The sequence below is a fragment of the Pantherophis guttatus genome, chromosome 2 (assembly GCF_059756535.1).
Source record: "Pantherophis guttatus breed Tessera chromosome 2, ASM5975653v1, whole genome shotgun sequence".
Classification (NCBI taxonomy): domain Eukaryota; kingdom Metazoa; phylum Chordata; class Lepidosauria; order Squamata; family Colubridae; genus Pantherophis; species Pantherophis guttatus.
In genome coordinates, this window is record NC_142064.1 from 223,757,754 (window position 1) to 223,773,893 (window position 16,140).

At 42.5% G+C, this 16,140-nt stretch overlaps 1 protein-coding gene and 1 long non-coding RNA gene across 7 annotated transcripts in view; one reads left to right on the top strand and one right to left on the bottom strand.

Moving 5' to 3' along the window:
* The window catches only part of MGLL (monoglyceride lipase), a 191,618-nt gene that overhangs the window by 123,556 nt on the left and 51,922 nt on the right, over nucleotides 1-16,140 (top strand). The window lies entirely within an intron of this gene.
* On the bottom strand, nucleotides 9,605-14,370 carry LOC148115536 (uncharacterized). Its single transcript, XR_015731669.1, has 3 exons — nucleotides 13,948-14,370; nucleotides 12,437-12,554; nucleotides 9,605-10,218 (listed from the first exon to the last, which is right to left on the bottom strand). It is a non-coding gene; the product is annotated as an uncharacterized LOC148115536 (long non-coding RNA).

Consider the following 16,140-nt stretch of genomic DNA (forward strand, 5'->3'; position numbering starts at 1 on the left):
TTTTACTTAGTTATTTTTTTTTTTGGCTCCCTCACATAATTCTTTGTTATCATTTGATTGATTATGTGCCAAAAAGCACTTTGTGATCTGTTCCACAGTCAACACCTGGCCATGCTTTTGACGCTCTAATTGAGTTTTAGCAATAATATAATCAATTTCATTTCTGCATACTTCATCTGGTGATGTTCATATATATAGGTGTTGTTTTGGTTGCATGAAGACAAGGTTAGCCCTGAAGAAATAATTGGAGTAAAAGAAATGGAAAAGTTGGTCTCCTTTTTCATTTCAATTTCCTAAACCATACAATCCAACTACATTTTCCTTTTTAGTGTTTCCAAAGTGTCTCCAACTTTGGCATTACAGTCTTAACTCATAAGCAGGACATCTTGCTTGCATGGTTTATACATTTCAAAATTGATCTTGGTCATAAAACTCACCAACCTCCTCTTCAGCATGGGTAGTTGCGGCATACACTTGAATGATTGTCATATTAAAGTGTCACAAAGTCTAATCACTAGTATCTGATTTGATTACATTATGGTCAAAAAATATTCTCGCTATACCTTTCCTAACTAAAGGCAATGAGGTTCCTTCTTTGTTTTTTATAAACAGTGTGAATTTCTGACTGAAGTGTCTAATCCTTCACAATTTGCTGCTGCCTAAAATATCAATTGTTTTCCTTTCATCTTAGAGAAGTCCCTCATTGTCAATAGTTTTGTATACTCAAAGTTGTGGTTCTGCCGTACAAGTCAAATAAATAAATAGATCCACAAATCCTTTCTGGGCAGATCATTTTAGGTGTTTCTCTCATTTTGGCAGGATAAAAGGATAGGAATATTTTTCAGAATATTTCATTATGATTATTACATGATGATTTTAGATTGAAATACATAAAATATATATTTAAAAACTTTTTCCTCTTTCTATTGCTGGCAACAGAAATATGTCACCCACACAGTCTTCAGGATTATAACCTTCTGCTTCATTTCCCCCCCACACCATCAAACCTCTGGTAGCCTGTAACCATCATTTCATTTTAATGGCATTTGTGTAGGAGTCCTTCACAACCAGTGAAATAGTGGAATAAGTGCTAAGGGTTACATGGTTTCAAAACAAGACTTGTCAATTTTCTGAGAATTAAATCTATCAACACATATTGGTCCTGAGAGCTAAATGTAATTCCCATGGCTAAGCCACTATATTACCTGATTATTACATACTTAGGAACAACCAGGAGTGGCCTTATACTTGTGAGCACCTGGAGACACCTGTATATTGTTGAAAATTAAATACGGAACTTGATTACTATGAAAACAGCAAAGCCATTTTGAGGAGCAGTCAGTGTATAGTAGCAGGATTTATGTAAACATTCTCCTATTGGCTGTCACGGCAGTCAGGCATGGGTGTGACATGCCTGACCGTAGGACCGAGTCTACTGGAAGCTTAAGGACCGCCTCTTCCTGCTTGGCTCCAGTTTTTCGACTCGGTCTGTCAGGACTAGTCGTGTCTATAGAGTTCTCTGCCTCTTTTACAAAGAATTATCAGTTATCTGACTTCGGAACGGATTGGTTACTCTCTTCTTGCTCCTTTGGCTTAGTTTAATAGTTACTTAGCTGCGCTGAGTTCTGACAGCTAAATTGGGCGTGAACACGAGTTCGCTCTGCTGCGCTCCCCGGCTTTCACGCAAGGTTCCTTGATTGCGGAGGTACTTATTACAGCCCCATTCAAGCATCTAATTGGGGTCTGTTCCGGGCTAATCCGCCTTCTGTAATCAGCGGCGGCGTGCTGCGATCGAGCCTTCAGCTCTGCAGCTACTTTCGCACGAGCCCTACTCCGCGCCTTGAGCGGCTTCTCAGCAATCGCCCTCCTCGAGCACAAGTTGCGTTTGTAGCCCTTGGGCTAGCGACTTCTGCAAGGACTCTCCTTCGTGGATCGATTTCCAACCTCAACAGCAAGTAATCGGGGGGTTCTCCCTCTCTAACTGCCTAAGCAGGCCCTTTGAACCGCGCGGCTAGTATCCAAGATGGCCGATCGCATCTAAATCACGTTATTCCTGCCAGACCCGTGACAAGGGAAAAAGGCCTCAGGTGGAGGATCCTGAAGAGAGGACTTCCAAGGGACACCCCAGCAAGTCCAGGGCCTTAAGCGCAGGGACCTCTTCCCGGCCCAGCTCTTCCAAGCCGTCGCGGGAGGAGGAGAGGTGCCATAAGGCCATCAAAAAGGCCTTCCACAAGGCCCAAACAGCTTCTGGCCTACAGAACACCACTAGCCAGGTTGAGGCCTCTACCAGTGCCCCATCCTCAGCCAAGGCCTCTTCCAACCTACCTCTGCAGAGGCCCACTCCAGCCTTATCCCCAGACAGATCAGTTGTTGGGGACACCGCCTGCCACACAGAGACTGCTTCAGTCTTCCCTGTGGCCCATGAGGTCTCTCCTTCTCCAGGGCCTGAGATCCAAGCTTCACAGAGTCCTCCTGTTCAGGCTCCTAATCAGGTCCCTCAATCCTTACCTGACATATCTCCTGCATTAGCTGCAATAATCTCAGAGGCCGTTCGTCAGGGCATTTCTCAAGGTCTCCAACAAAAATGTGCCTCACCCTCTGAAGCTTCTGTTCATTCCAGTCAACATCACCACTCCGGGGGTCTTTCCGGCCAGGATGAAATTGAGGGTGTCACTGAGACCTGTGATGTTGAGGATTCAGTTAGCCAAGATTCCCTTTCAGAGGGCGAAATTGTGGCTGATCAGGATCTCTCAGATGATGAGGGCCTGGAAGCTGACCAACCCGCATTCATTGGCCTCTTCCGGCCACAAATGTTTCACTCGTTAATTCACAAGGCCCAAAATGTCACTGGTCTTGGGGTGGCTTCCTTCTCTTCTGTTTCTTCTGCAGATGCTGCTATTTCATTTTCCATGGATGCGGCCAATTCGCTGTTCCAGGAACCTTCGGTTCAGAAGGAAGTGGTGCCTGCTCCGAAATTGTTTTCGGATGTTGTTCTCAGACAATGGTCCTTTCCAGGTTCTGGACCGGTCCCCAATAATCTGGACAAACGCCTTTTTAACATGGCTCCCGATTTTTCTCATCTATTGCAGATTCCTTCAGTTGACGCTCCTGTTTTGGCGCTGTCTTCTCCTTCTCCTTTCACAGGCCCTCCTGAGGAGTGTTTGCGCCCGGAGGAAAAGAAGGCTGAGCGAACCTTGATTAAAGGGCATCAGGCCTCGGCATGGTCGGTGCAGGCCTCTTCTGCAGCGTTGTTTTTTAATAGAGCGACTATTCTCTGGCTGAGGCAACTGCAGGCTCGTTTACCAGCTTCAGATCATCGTTCTCGCCAGGATCTGAATAAGATCTTAGCAGCCGTAGAATTTTCTGCCGACGCCACCCTCAGCGCGGCCCGCTTCTCTGCCAAGGCCATAGGATCTGCGGTCAACTCACGTCGCCTTTTGTGGCTCCGTAACTGGCAAGCTGACATCAGAAGCAAGTGGCGCTTGGCATCTTCCCCGTTTTCTGGCGAGAAACTTTTTGGTTCTCAACTGGATCCACTACCCCTCCAAAATTCTTCTTGCGATGTCCTCTCTCTCGGGATCACGTCAAGATCGCTCGCATCAATTCGGCTATCCAACACCTCTTAGATATTAAGGCCATTGAGCCTGTTTCCCCCGCAGAGCAGTCACAAGGCTTCTATTCCCGTCTATTTCTAGTTCCCAAATCATCGGGGGGTTGGAGGGCCATACTTGACTTAAAATTCTTAAACCAGCACATAGTTTATCGCCGGTTTAAGATGCAGTCACTTCAGACTATTTTGCTGGGGATTAGACGAGGAGATTACATGGCATCAATAGATTTAACGGAGGCCTACCTCCACATCCCAATTAGGCCGGCACACCGCAAATTCCTCCGATTTTGTCATAATGGATGCCATTTTCAATACACGGCTCTACCCTTTGGCTTGTCGTCCGCCCCTAGGGTGTTCACTAAGGTGATGGCTGCCCTTATGGCACATATTTGTTCCATCCCTATCAGGGCCATGTTCTACTTCGATGATATCATCCTTTCCCGCTCCTCTGATCAGGCTCTTTTAGATGTCAACAGTACCGTCCACATATTACAGTCCCATGGCTTTTCTATAAATTGGGCTGAGAGCCATTTAGCGCCTACTACCCGCATTCAGCATTTGGGGGCGGTCATAGACACAACCACAGTGGAGGTATCTTTGTCCCAAGACCGGCAACACAGCCTGTCATCCCTAGCGAACCGTGTCCAACACTGAAGGTCATCTTCCTTGGCGGATCTTTCCACCTTGCTGGGGAAAATGGTGTCAGCTTATGGGATCGTCCCTTGGTCTCGCCTCCACAGCAGGAAGCTCCAGTGGCTGTTGCTCCCCTTCCAACGGAGTTCTCCCACGCTACCCTTGCGGACGATACAGCTCCCTCCTCCTGTTGTCACCTCCCTCCGTTGGTGGACTTTGCCAGCGATATCCAAGGGCTGCAGATTCCATGAGCCCTGGAGGATGGCCTTAACGACCGACGCAAGTCTCCTCGGCTGGGGAGCCCATCTCGAGTCTCATTCAATGCAGGGTCTGTGGTCCATGAGCGAACGATTACTCTCCATCAACGTTCTCAAGCTACGAGCTGTCTACCTAGCCCTCCGGAGGTTCCTGCCTTATGTCCGAGGCCAAGATGTGTTGGTCCTCATGGACAACATCTCGGCCAAGGCTCATATAAACAGATTGGGCGGAACTCGCTCAAAGACACTGATGAAGGAGGCCCTTCGTTTGGGACTGTGGGCCGAAGCTCACCTGAGCTCTCTTCGGGTGGATTACATTGCCGGGAAAGACAACACCCAGGCCGACGCCCTCAGCCACTATCGGGTGGATCACACAGAATGGAGCATCCCTCCTCATCTCTTCAAATTACTAGCTCGTCGGTTGGGCATGCCTCAGGTGGACCTATTCACCTCCAGCAGCAACCACCTACTGCCTCGTTTCTACTCCCGTTTTCCCTCAGCGGGAGCGGAGGCAGTGAATGCTCTTCGCAGTCCTTGGCCTCACGGTCTGCTGCTTTATGCGTTCCCTCCCTTTCCTCTAGTGGCCAAAGTGGTTCGCAAACTGTTGCAAGAACGGGCAGAGCTCATTCTCCTAGCCCCTCACTGGCCCCGCAGACCATGGTTTGCGAATCTCGTGTCCCTTTCCGTGGCGCCCCCGTGGCAGATTCCGGACAATCAGATCGTACTACAACAAGGCCATCTCGTCCACCCAGAGCCCCAGGCCTATCATCTGACCGCCTGGAGGTTGAGCGGCAACGTTTAATCAATGCCAACGTCTCGCCCGCAGCCATCCCTATCATCCTGGCAGCTCGCAGACCTTCAACCACTCGTATTTATGACTCCACGTGGAAATCCTTCCTTCGTTGGAGTGCTAGATGTCATCTAGATCCGTCATCAGTTTCTGTGGCTCAACAACTGGTGGATTTCCTACAGGAAGGTTTTGCCTCAGGCCTCTCATCCAACACTCTGCCCCGCCAGGTGGCAGCATTGTCATCGGTTCTGTCCTTCGGGCCTGAAGTCCCTCTCTCCAAGGAGCCTCTCATGTGGGCATTTTTACGAGGCGCCACTAATCTGCACCCTTCGGTAATTCACAGGTTCCCTACCTGGGACCTGAACAAGGTTCTCACTGCCCTCACAAAACCTCCCTTCGAGTCACACCGGGAGGTCAACCTGAAATTTCTATCCTTCAAGGTCTCCTTTTTGGTGGCTATTACCTCCGCACGTCGTATATTGGAATTGGCATCCCTTTCAGTTCGCTCTGACCTCTGCATCTTCCACAAAGACAGGGTCGTGCTCCGCTTGGATCCAGCCTTCATTCCGAAGGTTAATTCCACCTTTCATATGTCTCAGGAGCTCATCCTGCCAAATTTTTGTCCAGTCACCACTTGGAAAAAGTCTGGCATACCCTGGATGTGCGCAGGGCTCTAAAAATATACTTATCCCGTACTTCTTCCTTCCGGAGGACCGAAGCCCTCTTCATCTCCTTCCAGCCGTCGACCATGGGTGCTCGTATCTCGGCTTCCACAGTAGGCCGTTGGTTATGGTCTACCATCGCTACAGCATATGAGTCGCAGTCCTTACCTGTTCCACGGCATATCACGGCGCATTCCACCAGAAGTGCCACCATATCCGCGGTGTGGCCTACCCAGGCTCCGCTGGAGGAGGTCTGTCGGGCGGCTACGTGGACTTCAGTGACCCCGTTTATCCGGCATTACCGCCTGGACACATGCATCCGCTGACGCCGCTTTCGGCAGGAGAGTGCTACAACGGGTCCGACTGGAACCCACCCTATAGGACAAGAGCTTTGGTATGTCCCAAAGTATGGTATGTCCCAAAGTATGTCCTTTGTCCTTTGGTATGACTGCCGTGACAGCCAATAGGAGAATGGGCGTTGTACTTACCTGATACGCCCCTTCTCTGTTCCGCTGTCACGGCAGTCAGCCCCACCCTGGTCGGTACCGGGGGAGTTCTGGGGGCGGGAAGTCTTTTCATTTCTTTCTTTTTATCTCTATAGACACGCCAGTCTACTGAAAACCTTCGCCTCAAAACTAGAGCCAAGCAGGAAGAGGCGGTCCTTAAGCTTCCAGTAGACTTGGTCCTACGTATCAGCAACCAATGTCACACCCATGCCTGACTGCCGTGATAGCGGAACAGAGAAGGGGCGTATCAGGTAAGTACAACGCCCATTTTCACCATTATTTTGGTGTATTCTTTATGTAATTTATTCACTGTTTATATAAATGAATTTATCCTTATTGTGGTTGGAAGAATTAACTGGAATTAAAAAGAAAACATGATAAATGGAGATATTTAGCTGTCTTTTTATCTGAGGAGGAGATAATATGTTCAGTTTCTTGATCAAAATATTAGCTACAGCATTGTAGTAAAGCTCCTGTTGGGCTATCTCGGCTTCCCTGTTCTTGACATATTTTGCAGATTACTGTTTCTTTTTCCTGTTTGCCTGATTTCTATTTCTTGATTTTGTTTATAATACTGTGCTTCCTTGACCTTGTTCAGTTTAGTCTGTAATAACTGCCACTGCTTTTGTATTATATAAATTTTGATTGAACTTCTATTGAATCTGCTAAGAAAAATCAGTCTTTTGTACTTTGGATTACACTTTCCAAACATTTTTAAATGAAGATGATACCTAGTTCAGATTAGCAGGTCATAAACTTTTTCTCTATATATTTCAAATTAACCTTTGGACAATCTGAGGTTATTGCAGCAGCATTTGGGCCTTTCTTCATGCTGTGCATCACAGCAAGATGGATGAATGAAATAATAATGTTATCCTTAGTTTTTACGTTGCTATTAGGGATTCACAACAGGGATCTTCTAAACCAAGCAGTGGTAATTAGTATATTTTATCAGCAAAGGAAGCTTCTCAGGCAATTCACAAGCATCCCAGTAGTTTTATGAAAACTGCGGAAGGTATTCTAAGCTTTTGGGAATTCTCGCCAGTACCTTGGGTTTATAAAAAGAGGGGAGAAAGCAATTACAAGCATTTACTTTCTTTTGATACAAATGAAAGATTAAAGAATACAGGATAACGTCAACTACCACCCTCTTTAGATTGCCACAGGGAAATGTTTTTTTTTCATTTGTTAGTTTTTCTTAAATTGCCCGCCCTCCCTCTCTTTCTGCCTGCCTGCCTGCCTGCCATCCATCCATCCATCCATCCATCCATCCATCCATCCATCCAGTATTTCCTCTTCTAACAAAAGGATTCCAAAGCATACATCTTATATGTTGCATTGCCCTGCCAAGAAAAGTTAGAGACAAACAGAAGGTCCCTTCAAAAATTAGCTAGGAACAAATTCCCATGAAAGGCTACCAGATGACTATACAGATTGTGCAAAACTAGTTCTCACCTTCCAAATAGTTTCACAAGTGCATGCACTCAAATACTGTACTGATTGCTTAATAAAGCACTTTATAACAGTCTGGATAGAAATTCCAATTGTATCTCCTTTAAGATTTCAAAGCGCAGATAGGTAGGTAATATATCACTTTCCTACAGAAATATTGCAAAATCAGGAATAGAAATTTCAGTCTTCTATTTTGTACCAATTCCAATTTTGTCTTGTGGATGAGTTCCTGGTGTGGCTCTATAGGACAAATAAGTTAAGCTCTTTCTCATTGTGGAGTTTCACATCCTGTTTTCAGTGTGTTTAGCATCCCCATAAAATAATTAGGAGAGGTTGGCCAGTGATTTGAAATACAGTGTCAATACTTAATCTGTCCAGTTCCATTTGTCAGAATATAGGCTGACAATGAAAGTTCCGGACTGGGTAAGTCGTGATGGACTAGATGTCAGAAACAAGCCGAAACTTAATTCAGGTAAAACAGAATTAAAATCTAAATGCAAGGATAACTCAAACTAAGTAGAAGGCAGTATTCACGATGGACTAAACTTTCTTCCCTAAACTTCCTTGTGGAAGAAAATCAAATTTCCCACATCAGAAACAAAAAGGTAGCAGAAGCCAAAATGGCCACAGAGAACAGTGATTGGACAGGGAAGATATTCCCACAGCAGACTTAAAAGGCCTGTACTGTATGAGCTGGACAGACCCCACCCTTGACTGTATTATTACCAAGGTTGTTTAAATGATGACAGAAAATACATTTTAATGACAGATCAATTAAAAATGACTTCAGGGTGTTTCCATAGCAGTGTGGGAATAAAACCGAGACATGTCCCTTAAAAATGATAGGGAGGTGTATTCATGCTATGGTTAGAGAAATGTAAACATAACCTTTGAGTAACTTTGTTAATAGGTTCCAGCAATAAGTATGAGGTTCTTCCTCACTGTATAGCAATAGCAGTTAGACTTATTGTATAATACTGCTTCAAAGTGCTTTACAGCCCTCTCTAAGCAGTTTACAGAGTCAGCATATTGCCCCCAACAATCTGGTTCCTCATTTTACTGACCTCAGAAGGATGAAGGGCTGAGTCAACCTTGAGCTGGTCAGGATCAAACTGCTGGCAGTCAGCAGAATTAGCCTGCAGTATTGCATTCTAACCTCTGCGCCACCACGGTTCTTATATCAGATTTTTTCTCCCACTTTTTACTGTGTTAACTTTACTGTGTTAAGGAAAAAAATAACTGAATTATGTTAGGTTTGTCAAGTTCAGTAAGCAACTGTCACACTAAAATTGATACCTATCAATTAAGGTTATTTCTTTGCACTTTTGTGTTTTGTTAGAAATAAGTATGAGCTATTGCAAGTTCTCTGCTCCTTGTTTTAAAACAGGAAATACCTTTATTTTCAAATGCAGCCAATCTATGTAGATTTCTAATACTATATGCCTTCCAACATTTTCTAGATGTAAATTCAGGACAGTGGATATGAGGGTGGCTGAAGACATTGGGATAATATCCATCCTTCACTGCCTATTTTTGAAGTGTCTTAAAAGCTTCAAAAATAGATAGTATCTGTGGCTATTACTTGTGAAATATGGATATTAGTTGTGAAATATTGATGAGAAATAGAGAAGCACAGTTCAGGCTTGCCTTTTAACAAATTAATTTTAAACAAACTTTAATTTTAAATTCAGTAACACTCTCAAAAGACAGTCAATAGGAAATGGTAGGGTGAAAATCATGTGGCAGAATTTACTACAGTAGCTGAATGAAGAAGACAGCTCAGTATTGGAAAGCAACTGGAATTATTTCTGAGTAAATACGCATAGATCTAATCTAAAAACATGCATTTTGTGAAGAGCCAGAAGCAAGCATATTTACATGAGAAGGGTGTTGTTGTTTTTTTTGTTGGTTTTTTTTTGCAGATTGTCAAGTACCCGGGCTGGCTCTTGTGAACTTCAAAAAGAGCCACTATGGGGTTTTCCTCTGAATAATGTTAAACAGATGTTAGCCACTGTACCCTGAGATGCAAGGCTGGCATGCACCATCCTGACATTTGGAAATATTTGATTACCTTTTTCTCAGTATAAGGAAACTTAACATAGGGAGAGGGGGGTTAGAGTTCTCTTTTCCTGTGGAAAAAGGCTGGTAGCAGGAAAACACTGAAGTTAGACTTGAAGACAGAATTGCTGACTTTCTCTCACTCTGAAAAATGCTTCCCAACTATGCCTTTTTCTCACCATATGCAATGTTCCCACGAGGTTTGATGGATCTGCACTATCAAGTTAGGAAGCAGCTGGACCACACAGAACTAAAAAAAAACAAAAAACAAAAAACAATGAAGTGTCACATAGAGCCTGTGCAGTTAAAATCATGATGAATTATCCAAAAACATTCAGGCTTGAATTACTGAATTACTTAGAGGTATTAGTTCACTATTCTAGGTACTAATGAAAAGAATTCAGTTATAAATTCCCTGTTGAAATTACAATATTGGGAGAACATTTTTATTCTCTGATCTAGCTTGGAGCTTCTGGCATATACTCAAGTACCTGTTAAAGTTTCTAAGTAAAAATAAGTCTAATCCACATAGAAGCAGTGAGGACCTTCCTGATTTCCACACTAGCTTGAAACTATGAGCCAGCAGTGTGCAGCAGCTACCAAAAAAGCCAACACAGTTCTAGGCTGCATAAACAGAGGGATAGAATCAAGATCACATGAAGTATTAATACCACTTTATAATGCCTTGGTAAGGTCACACTTGGAATATTGAATTCAGTTTTGGTCGCCATGATGTAAAAAAGATGTTGAGACTCTAGAAAGAGTGCAGAGAAGAGCAACAAAGATGATTAGGGGACTTGAGGATAAAACATATGAAGAACGGTTGCAGGAACTGGGTATGTCTAATTTAATGAAAAGAAGGACTAGGGGAGACATGATAGCAGTGTTCCAATATCTCAGGGGCTGCCACAAAGAAGAGGGAGTCAAGCCAGGGGTGAAATGCTCGCGGTTTGGACCAGATCGCCTGATTTGGTAGCGATGGCGGCGGGTGGCTCGGAGAACCGGTAGCAAAAATCCCTGCGGCCCCCCCCCCACCCCCACCATGCCCAGCTGAGCCGCACGATCATCAGAGGCTTTTTTTTTTTTACTTTTAAAAGCATTTTTTCTACAACATCTTCCGACGAGAAAATGTTTTTAAAAGTTAAAAAAAGGCCTCTGATGATCGTGCGGCTCAGCTGGGATCGTCAGAGGCTTTTCAAAGCATTTTTTTCTGCAACCTCTTGGCCGAAGAGGTGATAAAAAAAATGCTTTGAAAAGTCTCTGACTATCCCAGCTGAGTTACCTGATCGGCAGAGAGGTATTTTTTAAAAAGCCTCTCTGAGGATCCCAGCTGAGTTGCCTGATCGGCAGAGGCTTTCCAAAGCATTAGAAAAAATTCCTAAAATGCAAAAAAAAAAAAAAATCCCATCATATTTTATGGGCTGATTACATTGGCTTAAAACAGTAGTTTATTTTAGAATATCATGCTTTGTCTTCTTTGGCTGATACCATGAAATTAGGATCTGAACTCTTTTCTAGCATTTATGATGATCAAGTTAAATCATACTCTGTAGGTCATAAGCAAATACTGACAACTAGTTAAGGAAATAAGCTTTTCTCTGCAGATTATTTTTTCTTAAACTAAATGTTAAAAGACATAGGCTTGAGGATATTAAACACTGATTCATAATAAATAAAAACTTTGCGTTCTCCAGAGGCTTGCTAAACTCTTCGTTCTAAGGAATTCCATACAAATATCCTGATTTGAATTTGTCATACAATCACACTGCTCTGCTCCCAGAAAATTTAAAAGGTATAAAGAGTGGAATAGTTAGGCAAGCAATGCCTTCTGTTGCACTGGGAGTTTTCTGTTTGGTGGCACCCTATGTCTCTATTCAAGGCCTAGGCAAAACAGACAAACAAATAAACCAGAAAGACGGTCTATTTGTTCTCTAGGAAGGTAGCATTGTCTTTTGTTAACTCTCATTTAGCCCTGAGAGATCCAACAGTTATAACTTTCTAAAAAAGAAAAAGAAAAAAAGTGGATTCCAAAAAGGCAGAAACAAATAGGAAGGGGAGTTTTGAACCTAGAGTCATAGGGCCAAGTTAAAGTGTCCCTGTGAAGTTTATGTGAATTTATGCAAGTCATTATCTGGCATAAGTGATCTAGCCTACAGAGAACTGGAAACAATAGTACTGTAATTTGGCCATGGCAGTAATGGAAAAGTCATGATGATAATTGCACGAGGTACCAAGGAGAAATAAGATTTACTTGGCTTATTCACTCTTCTTCTTGCCTTCCTTTCATCCTTTTGCAAGAAAATGTCAGGATTGAAAGCTGATCCCTTAGAGAAAGTATTAAAATACAAAAGAAAGAAACAGGGGGAGGGGAGGAATTGTTCCTTTTTTGAAGCCCAGTCCTGTCAAAACTAATTCTTAGCCCAGTGTTGGCATATTCTGAAAGAAAGTGTCACCTGAAGGAAGTTCACCTCTATTAAGAGCTGTTGTTTGAAGAGGAGAAACAGCAGTACACCCGGGTCTCTTGGGACAATCTTTGTTGTTCATTTAATTCATCTTTCCAATAGCTTCTGTTTCAAAGCTGGCCTGCTTTAACAGCAGCAGTGGGAGAAAGAAATGACAGACTGTTAGGTCTGGCTGGTCTCCTAGTGTTTTTTATAATTATTCTGCTCTCATGCATGTATCTAGAGGCAAGAGTCCAAGGATTGTTTTATGAGGTAAACTATCCAACCGCCAGCTGTTAGTTGGCCAGTTTTCCTCTTGTTTCACTGGCTTTTTCAAAGGAGTACCTTGAAGATATAGTACCAGACATCAACAAATGAGAAAGGCAACCATGCAGCTTTTTGATTTTTTTTTTGCATTGCTCTGTGAGCACAGTTCCTAGGTTGCCAGAGCCAACAGTCAGTTGAAACGGACCCTTTGATACAGCAAGGGAAGAACCTACGTTCCACAGTGTATCTGAAAAAAAATGCCTCACATACTTCAAAGTAAGGTTAGTGGTCCAAAGATTGCTACTTCAGACTGAATCTGTAACCTGCAGAAGACAGTAAGGAGAAATAGAAGGAAGGCCATTAGTTGGCAGAGATCAGGGCTAAAATCCAGCAAGTTCTAACAGGTTCTGTTAGAAGGACAGAAGTGGTGGGTTGCTCCTGGTTCACACCAGTTTGCAAGAACCGGTAGTAAAAATTTATAGTAGTTCGGAGAACCACTAATAACATTGGCTGGCTGCGCCCCCGAACCAGTCCCTGGCCAGGTTGCCGCTCACTTACCCTGCCCACCTCATCAGAGGCTTTTTTTTTTTATCTTTAAAAGCATTTTTTCTACAACCTCTTCGGCCGAAAGAGGTTGTAGAAAAAAAATGCCTTTAAAAGCCTCTGGCGATCTCAGCTGAGTTGCCTGATCATCAGAGGCTTCTAAAAGCATTTTTTTCTGCAACCTCTTAAGGTTGTAGAAAAAATGTTTTTAAAAGTAAAAAAAAAAAAAAGTTGGCCAGGCCACTCAGTCACATTACCCTCCCAGCCATGCCCACAAAATAAGCCACGCCCACAGAACCAGTAGTAAAAAAAATTTAGAACCCACCCCTGTTCTGGAGAACCGGTAGCAGAAATTTTGAGCAGTTTGGAGAACCGACAAATACCACCTCTGTCTGGCCCCAGAGCGAGGTGGGAATGGAGATTTTGTAATACCTTTCCCCCAGGAGTGGGGAGGGAATGGGGATTTTGCAGTATCCTTCCCCTGGAGTGGGGTGGGAATGGAGATTTTGCAGTATCCTTCTCCTGCCATGCCCACCAAGCCACACCATGCCCACCAAGCCACGCCCATAGAACCAGTGGTAAAAAATTTTGGATTTCACCACTGGCAGAGATGCTTTTTTTTAAACACAGAAGATTAATAGAAGAAATGCTGTTGACAATCTGATTTTGAAAATGCCATCTCCAAGTTTTGTTAAGCTGTTTAGATAGAAAAATGATCTTGTACCAACCTATTTCCTGAGAGTTTGTCTCCTCTTGCTATCCAATACAAACTGCCCATTCACTTGCTTTCATTTTGTAGGTGCCATTTCATCACTGCCCGGAAAAGGACAAAGTTAGTAGAAACTATTACTTTCTTTTCATATGCTTGAAACTTGGCTGCTTGTTCTGAGGTTCATATTATTCCTTCCTAATTGATAATGGCACTAATGGCTTTAAAAAAAAAGCAAATAGCTAATAGGGACAAAAGTATACTATACAGCAATGCAACATAGAGCTCTGAGCTGAATGGGCCCCAAGAATCAAAATGACTTTCTTCCAAATTGAAAGGTTCATGTAGATAGGAAAGGACTATTGATAATTGAAAGATTTCCATCCCTTTGGCAGCGGAAAATGTAATAGGCCATAATGCTGTAATATGCAATTAAGCATCATTGCCTTTGCATCATTTTCAGTGATAATGTAAGGCAGATGTTTTTATAGTATGGAGATAAATTAGTAAATTAGGTAAGTCAGTGTTCCTAAAAAATTAATTATGATCACATTAGAGACTCGGTATAGCATAATGGTTGCATCAGTGTTGCATTATGATGGGAGAGCCAGATTTTAAAAAATCCATCTTTGCCTTTGAAGATCAGTGTAGAACTGAGCTAGTCGCTCTTAGTCAGCCCAATCTATCCCATTGGGTTGTTGTGGAAAAAGTAGGGAGGAATATGCTACCTTGAGTTCTGGAGGAAAGTTAAAATACTGAATATGCAAATTAAGCTACACTGTACTTCACCTTCAGTTACAGACCTGGAAAAATTGTAAATTGTAAAATTGTAAATTGTAAATGCAAAAATTGGTTACAAAGTTTTAATTCATCATCACCATTGTAACCAAACTGCTCTCACCAAATGAGGTAGTTGCTAAATAAGTGATAACAGCTTCATATGGTGCCCCTATTCTGAAAATGTGGGAAAAATAAAACAGAATGTGAAAGTGCCCACATACTTTCTTCAATAGAGTTTTGTCAGTCAAATTTGGTTTCTGATTTTGCCTTCATTTCTGTTACAGCTCATTGAAGTTGAAATAAATAAATTTATACAACTAAAAATATTAGGAAGGTTACCTCAAAATTACACTTGTTGAGGCATATAATTTTCAACCAAATAGAGACTTTTTGTTAGATAAAGCTTTTGCAAAATACTTATGGGGGGGTCACTTACCTTGTTATACAGTGCCTGCATTATGTACTATTTTGGACAGCAAATTGAATTTTTTCATTCAGTTTCATTAGATACCATTTAAATGCATAGGACTTGAAAAGAACTTATCTGTGACCAGTTTGTTGCTGTTATTATTGTCATTATCTCCATCGAAGGATAGAATATACATCAAGCAAATAAATATATATTGTCATTCTTATATGTAGGCATATTGCCTTCATTCTTTTCAAAGTAGTCCACAAAATAGAAAAAAATATTAATGTTTTGATGGCTCTATTGAGATCTCTTAAACCAGAATAAAAGCTTTGCAGAAGAAGACTGCCTACAATGAAGATTCTGATTTACACTCTTTCTTTAGCCCCAGGCTGTTGTAAGATAAATATCAGTGCAATCAAGCAGAGAAAGAAACAACAACTAAAATTATGTAAAATGGTAGAATAAACTAGATGGTAAATTCACAAATATTTAAAACATAGTAGAGCAGGTGACAAGCAAGGTTGTCTGAGGAATGGGTGTCATCACCATGCAACCATATCAGTCCCTCTCTTTGATCCCCACCATAAGTGGGAAGGTATGCAAGTAAGATATTGGCTGCTAGGAGGATAGAAGTCATGACACTCTCCTTATTTTTCAGTTGCGGTAGGAGGGATAATAGATCCCAATGTTGGTATCTCAGACTTCTGCTTTTTAAGTCAATTATGGTTACATCCATGGTCTGTTGCCTTACCTATTTGCATATGGTAAAGATACGTTGATATCAATCAGAAGTAGGTCAAGGAGTACCGTAAGTACCAACAATACTTTCTGCAAATTGTATAACACGGGAATACTTTATTACATTCTAAAACTTTTAGCTTAAAACGTACACTTTTGCTAGAAAGATGTCAAATATTGCTGACATAAATCACACTTGGAGTTTAAATGAGGCAGTCTTCCTTCAGGTATGTGTAGAAAACTCCCTTATTATTCCATTTACTGTTGTGACTCAAAACTTTC